The 6,407-nt window shown below is 52.7% G+C and overlaps 1 non-coding gene across 1 annotated transcript; it reads left to right on the top strand.

The window, feature by feature from the left end:
* Window positions 1–2,433: 2,433 nt before the first annotated feature.
* Window positions 2,434–2,515, top strand: Trnal-aag. The gene has a single exon. It is a non-coding gene; the product is annotated as a tRNA-Leu (tRNA).
* Window positions 2,516–6,407: the final 3,892 nt, after the last annotated feature.

The following is a 6,407-nucleotide window of genomic DNA, read 5'->3' as shown; positions in this document are numbered from 1 at the left end:
GGGTCATAATTCAAATGCAAAGCCCTGCCAGAGAATAATGCACGGAACCGCTTCAATCAGTTTTCACATTCGTGCTGCATTAAAATGTTGGTAAGCACCCAGAACGTGTTTAGGACACGTACGGCCCGTCTAGAGCCCCACAGTGCGCAGCTCTGGAGCTGACTTCCTACGCTGAGATAGAGCATTAATGCTCCACTGCTAGCTACAAAGGGAAGCTAGACTCCAGGTGGCACACCTGCCGCGCTGGCCGGGCAGACGCTCTGCCCTGACCTGCACCCTGGTCCTGTGTTCGCCGTCTGAACGTCGTCCATCTGAACCCTCATAGAGAAGGAGCTGGAGCCCCTTCCAGGTGGTTAACTGGAAGCTCAAACACCACCCCCGAGCACATGAGAGACGACGGGGGGTTGGCACCAAATCCCAGAGTAGCCCAGCTTCACCCTGGGGGTCGAGGAACGTCCTTTTCGTCTCCCACTCGTCCACCCAGCAGTTCAGCACGCACGACTGCCTTCCATGTGCCAGCGCATTTCCAAAGGCCGGAGACACGGCAGGGAACAAAGCTAGCAAAAAGCTCTGCTCTAATGGACCCTGCCCTACCGAAAAATCTACACAACTACACATAATAACAAAGACAGAAAGAACTGAATATGTACAATAAGTGAATTTACAAGAACTGATGAAGTCTATGGAGAAAAATAAAGTGAGGAAAGGGTGTTGGGAGCGTACAGGGTGGGGCAGGGCAGTCAGAAAGCTTCCCCTCAACTCTTGGGTACATTCACTGGCAAATGTTCTCAAAATTTTAAGGAATAGTATCATAGCATGGCTACGATACTACGCTATGCCCCATAAGTAGCAAGATAAAATAATTACAAAGGTGTCCTTTGTGCAGGGTCTCTCTCTTTCCCTCTCGGTGGGGCCTGGTTGAAGCCCCATTCACTACCCCAGCCTCCGCTGCCCCTCCTGGTGGCCAAGGTGCTTTGGCTTAGTTGCTTCAGCTCCAGGGCATCACCTGACACATTGTGACAGAAAACAGGGACAGCGTTCCTGACCCTGGTGGGAGGACTTGAGCAAACACCCATGAACACCTGAGCAGACATCCGGCACATAAGTAAGCGGGCAACAGCCTCAGGATGCTGGGTTTATATCTCTCGTCTCATTTCCCACATAGCTGTGTGGGGCCAAGGGTTGAATCCTCCTACAGCCCCCCGGGGAATGGTTCTCAGGTTATGGATGGATCGTCAGGGCAGGTTGAGGATGGCGTCACGGGACTCGGGAAGGTATGGGCACATCTTACCGTGGGACCTGTGACGGTGACTTCCTTAGAAATAGGTTCTTTGCAGGAATGTCACACTGGATCAGGGTGACCATAATCCAGGACTGTGGTTTTATAGAAGGAAAGTGGGACGCAGGGACCCAGGCATACCGGAAAAGGGGCTGCCACCAAGGCGCCCAGGGTGCAGGCCCTGGCCGCAAGCCAGGAGTCACTACTGCTGACTTCGAACTGCAGGAGGCCTTTGTCTCAGACGGAACTCCTACGTGGGGCTCCGAGGAAGCAGACTAAATCAACAGCCATTACTTCTGAAGAAAAGCAGACTGGTCGGGTCATAATTCAAATGCAAAGCCCTGCCAGAGAATAATGCACGGAACCGCTTCAATCAGTTTTCACATTCGTGCTGCATTAAAATGTTCGTAAGCATGCAGAATGTGTTTAGGACACGTACGGCCCGTCTAGAGCCCCACAGTGCGCAGCTCTGGAGCTGATTTCCTACGCTGAGATAGACGATGCTCCCTGCCACTCCAAAGCGAAAGTAGACTCCGCGAGGACGCCGGCGGAGGGGGGCATCTGCAGGTTTAGCTGTGACAGCTCTCTTAGCCTCGGGCTCCCGAGAAGTTGTCTCATCCTCAGACCCTTAACCGGGAGCTGTTCAGGGCCGGGGGTTTCTGTAGGCAGGAGGCGCGGACAGGCCCCGACGCGCCCCGCAGCGCCCAGCCCCGACCCGTCTCCGGGGGCCTGGGTGAGCGGCCGGCGGGTTCCGAGTCCCGCAGGTCCGGCTCCCGGGAGCTGTGCGCCTGCCGCAGAGTCTCACAGTCGGTTCCCCCGCCCTGGGGACAGCGCGCGGTGGCATGCATGCGTCCGCGAGAGCCGTGCGCGGGTCCAAGGCGAGGCTTTCATCAGCAGAGAGGCAGACGTTCTCACCGGCTGCTCGGCCACCACGCTGCCTGGAGCTGCAGGCCGGGTCCTTCTGAGGCCCTCGCACCTCGCCCCACAGCTCGCTGTGGCCCACAACGACGCCGGCCGCGCCCTCGCCGGGCCGGGCCGCGCGGGTCTGTAGGAGTTCGTGGCGGCCGGCGGGGACGGCCGCGGTTTGGGACTCCGAGGGCGGTGCCGGGCGCGCGGCCCGCACAACTCGGAGCAGGTCCCCATCCGGTATCCCAGGTAGCGTGGCCGAGCGGTCTAAGGCGCTGGATTAAGGCTCCAGTCTCTTCGGGGGCGTGGGTTCGAATCCCACCGCTGCCAAGTTTATTGCAGGTTGTTGCAGCTAGACAGCGGGACCTGACCCCAAACCCTACTTCCTCATGGGGAAGGACAGCTGTGGCCTTCAGGGGAACCCTTTCTTTAAAGTGGTGTCCGAGGGGACAATTTAAAAAAAATTTTTTTCCCACAGAAATAAGTGGAACACGGTTTGAACGCTCCGCGGTCCGAGGGGACAATTTTTAAAAAATTTTTTTCCCACAGAAATAAGTGGAACACGGTTTGAACGCTCCGCGGGGCGAGTTCCCAGCGAGAACCCGGGCGGCGCGGTTCCGCCGGGCAGGAGGTCCGGCCGCGCGAGGCCCAGGCCTGCGCCCGGGGCACTGTGCGTCGAAGCCGGCGGTGACCGCGTGCTCTCCTCGCCTCTGTCTCCCTGGTGTCCTGTTCTTGGCTACTTCGAAAGGGCGGCGGCCACCTTCCGCGGTGAAAGGGCGGGGCGGCTCGCATCCCGCGCTCAGGTGGGCGGCCGCAGAGAGCCTCCTGGGGCCAGCGCTAAAGCGAACCACGCGTGCCGCGGGCGTTCTGGGGGCCGCGGACCTCCTTTCTGAAATGTCACCGACTCATCCTCCTGTAGGCCATGCCCCGGCTGCTCCTCAGCACCCTGACCCACAGGACACTGGAACAGGCACAATTACCAGCGGTTCGTGTCCCACTGAGACCAGATGTCGCCACGAGTTCTTCACATGTTGTCATTACACTCTCAGCTATACCCAAGGAAACGCCTGTCAGCCACCGTTTACAGAGAAGGAAAGGAGCTGTGACCCCTTCCTCCCCTGCCGAATTCACAGAGACTGAAGGTGGAGGGGCAAACGGCAGCTTGGAAAATGTCGCCTTCCCCGCAACATCTGCATTCTATCCCGGACTGTGAATATTACCCGGAATGGCAAAAAAAAAAAAAAAAGTCTTAGAGGGAATTTGAAGGATCTTGAGGCGGGGATTGCTCGGGCCTAAATGCCATGGCAAGCTCCTGTAGCAGAGGTACAGGGCGATCCCTGAGGCCGGATGCCACCACAAGCCAGGGACTTCCGGCGGCCACTGCAGCCAGGTGCGGCAGCACAGCGCACAGCCTTGTCCACGGACTTCTGGCTTCTAAAAGTATAAGTGAATATATTTCTGTTGCTTTAGGGTGCCAAATTCGTGGTAATCTTTTACAGAAGCCCCAGGACACTAAGGCATATCTTTAAGGACTCCCGCACAGCCGTACACCAGCACTGTTTTCAGCTGTTTTGTTTGGGCCTGTCAGTCTGATAGTCTGATGTACCATTTTCCTGCAGTTCTACAGTTTCATTGTACAGTTTCTTTCCTTCCGAGTGATGTTAACCATCTCTTTGTGTCTTTACCAGCCATTTGTCCCCGTCCCGTGAAGTTGGCGTTCACCTTCTTTGCAGTTTTTCCTGTGAGTTGACTTTGCTAGCCGGGGCTGGCGCAACTGTACCTCAGGAAAATCCAGCTCCCTGAATACGAATTGCAAATGCACCCCAAGGCACCTCCCTTTAGCTTTTCCGTTTTTCCACTTTGCTGACACATTTTTAAGCAGATGGGGGTAAATCCAGGCAGATCTTTTTTCAATGCAGTGAATTACATCCAGCTACCATTTTGTGTGAAAAAGTAGTTTTCCATGCAAAAATTATACAAAGCTTCTGTGCAGACATTTCTGGTAATTATATTCACAGGTTTCTATTTTTTTTTTTTTTTTTCCGGTACAGGGAATCAAACTTATGACCTTGCACTTGCCAGGCAGGCACTGTGCTGCTGAGCTAAATCCCCAGTCCCAGGGTTTCTGTTCTTTACCTTTAAAATTTGTGCCTACTTGGAATTTATTTTAGTATCATGGATGGCATGCAGAGTTAAGCTTTCTTCCTCCAGGACGGCAATCCAGTTAGTCCAACGCCGTGTTTTGAACAATCCATCTGTTCACTGACTGGAATTGTTACCTTTACCAGGCTCTCAAATTTAGATATGCATTTTTCCAAATTTGGACTTTTTGTTTTGTGACAGTGATTACAAATGGAGTCTTCAACATTTGTTTTCCAATTCAAATGTTTGGCCTAAGCATGGCTCGTTTTCTCTGTTGCAATGTCTGGATGTCATTTACCGAATCCAGTGTTGAAATAAGTTCAAATTTGGGAGTCCAGCATCGGTAGCATTTACAACTCTGTTTATAAAGCAGCAGTTACTAGCTTCAAATGCATTACCAATCCGGACGAATGGTTTTGTAATTTGAATGGCAGCTTTTGACCAGGCTCACACTGACGCAGGACAAACTTATTACTTTGGCAGAGATTTTTGTGATCACTTCCCTCACCATCCCTTGGCTGTACTTTTTGGTAGAGCTGACCCCAGTGACTGTGCCTTGATTTTGACAGCTGCTGTGTTTCCCTTGAATCCACCCTGGTCTTGGTGAGAATTCCTTCGGAGACGGTGCTGACCGCCCCCCTCCCCAGCTGCGTTCTTCTTTTGCCTGGAATCCTGCTCTGCTTGCTGTCTCCCTGGTCCCAGGGAAGTGATCAGTGGCGCCGTTAGCACTTTCAGTCACGGTCGAGCAGTGGAGAGTTTAGAAGATCATCTGGAGGCCATGTTTCATTTGATCTTCTCTGTTTTGTAGGTGACGGCTACCATCTCCACTATTGTACAAGATCTCTTACTGGGAGTTGTACTTCCACAGAATTTCAAGAGACCACAGTTACAAAGTTGTACAGGGAAAATACAAAACAAAACACACAAGAGTAAAACAAATTTAGTTTGTGGAACAGTTTTGAACAAAGAAACATAATTTTAGTCATAACAGTTTTCACCAAAGATAAACAAGAAACAATGTTACTGTAGAACTAGCCAGTCTTTTTGTAAGTTTGCTTTCAAATGCTTCAGAGCGAAATCAAAACTGTGCATGGCCAAAGACTTGGAATAGCCATGATTATAATTTGATGAGAGGCTAGGGAAATAGCTCAGCAGCACAAGTATCTGCCCGGCAATTGCAAGGTCCTGAATTTGATTCCCAGTATTGAAGGAAAACAACAAGTACTTTAATTTGAGTGAGAGTTCAGCAATTGACAAGACAATTCAGTTATCTTTATTTTATATAACTTTTTTTTAAAAAAGTCATTACTGATGATGTATCAGACACACTGGGAGTCGCCTTTGATTATAGGTGTAATTTTCTTCAGTAGTGGGGACTGAGCCCAAGGTTGCGCTCAGCCTTTAAATTTTTTTTTTTTTTTAAATTTTGAGGCAGGGTCTCAGTAATTGCCCAGATTGGGCTTGAAATTCTGATGCTCCTGCCTCAGCCTCCCAGAATGCTGGAATGACAGGCATGCATCACCTTGCCGACCTATGTCCAATCTTTTAAGTCATCCAAGTAGCGCTGCCTTTAACAGCTCCGACCAAAAAAGGCACATCTTCAGACTTGCACAAGTTAGGAAACAGTGTGAACGACCACAGGCAGACTTATTACCCGATACGTGAGTGCCTCGAAGCAGACACCACAGAGTGGATTCTAGACGGGGAGACAGGCTAAACTGTGGGTCTTCCCTCTACGGGATCAAAAACCAATTGTTAGCTTAACGCGCCCCCTAGTGGTCCAACTTTCAACCTAGGTTTGAAGCTCCTCACCGCGGAGAGGGGCTTCAGCGCTCCAACTTCCCGGCCCCGCCCCGGAGCGCGCCGGACGCCGGAACCCGGACGCCGGAGCACGTGCACGAGCGCGCCGCGCCCGGAAGCCGCTGCAGCCCCTCCTTCCGCGGCTGTTAGCTCGAGAGCGCGCTCCCCCTGCCCGCCCTGTGTGACGGCAAACTCCACCTCCACGACATCCCCGACGGGACTTCGCTTCGTCCCTTCAGCCCGAGTCCGGTCCCGCTGCTGCGCCCCCGCCCCCGCCCCC

The sequence above is a fragment of the Chinchilla lanigera genome, unplaced genomic scaffold, assembly GCF_000276665.1.
Source record: "Chinchilla lanigera isolate Chin_1 unplaced genomic scaffold, ChiLan1.0 scaffold00064, whole genome shotgun sequence".
In the NCBI taxonomy this organism is placed as follows: domain Eukaryota; kingdom Metazoa; phylum Chordata; class Mammalia; order Rodentia; family Chinchillidae; genus Chinchilla; species Chinchilla lanigera.
Note: the sequence above shows the minus strand (reverse complement) of the source record. Positions and strands in the feature narration are given on the sequence as shown.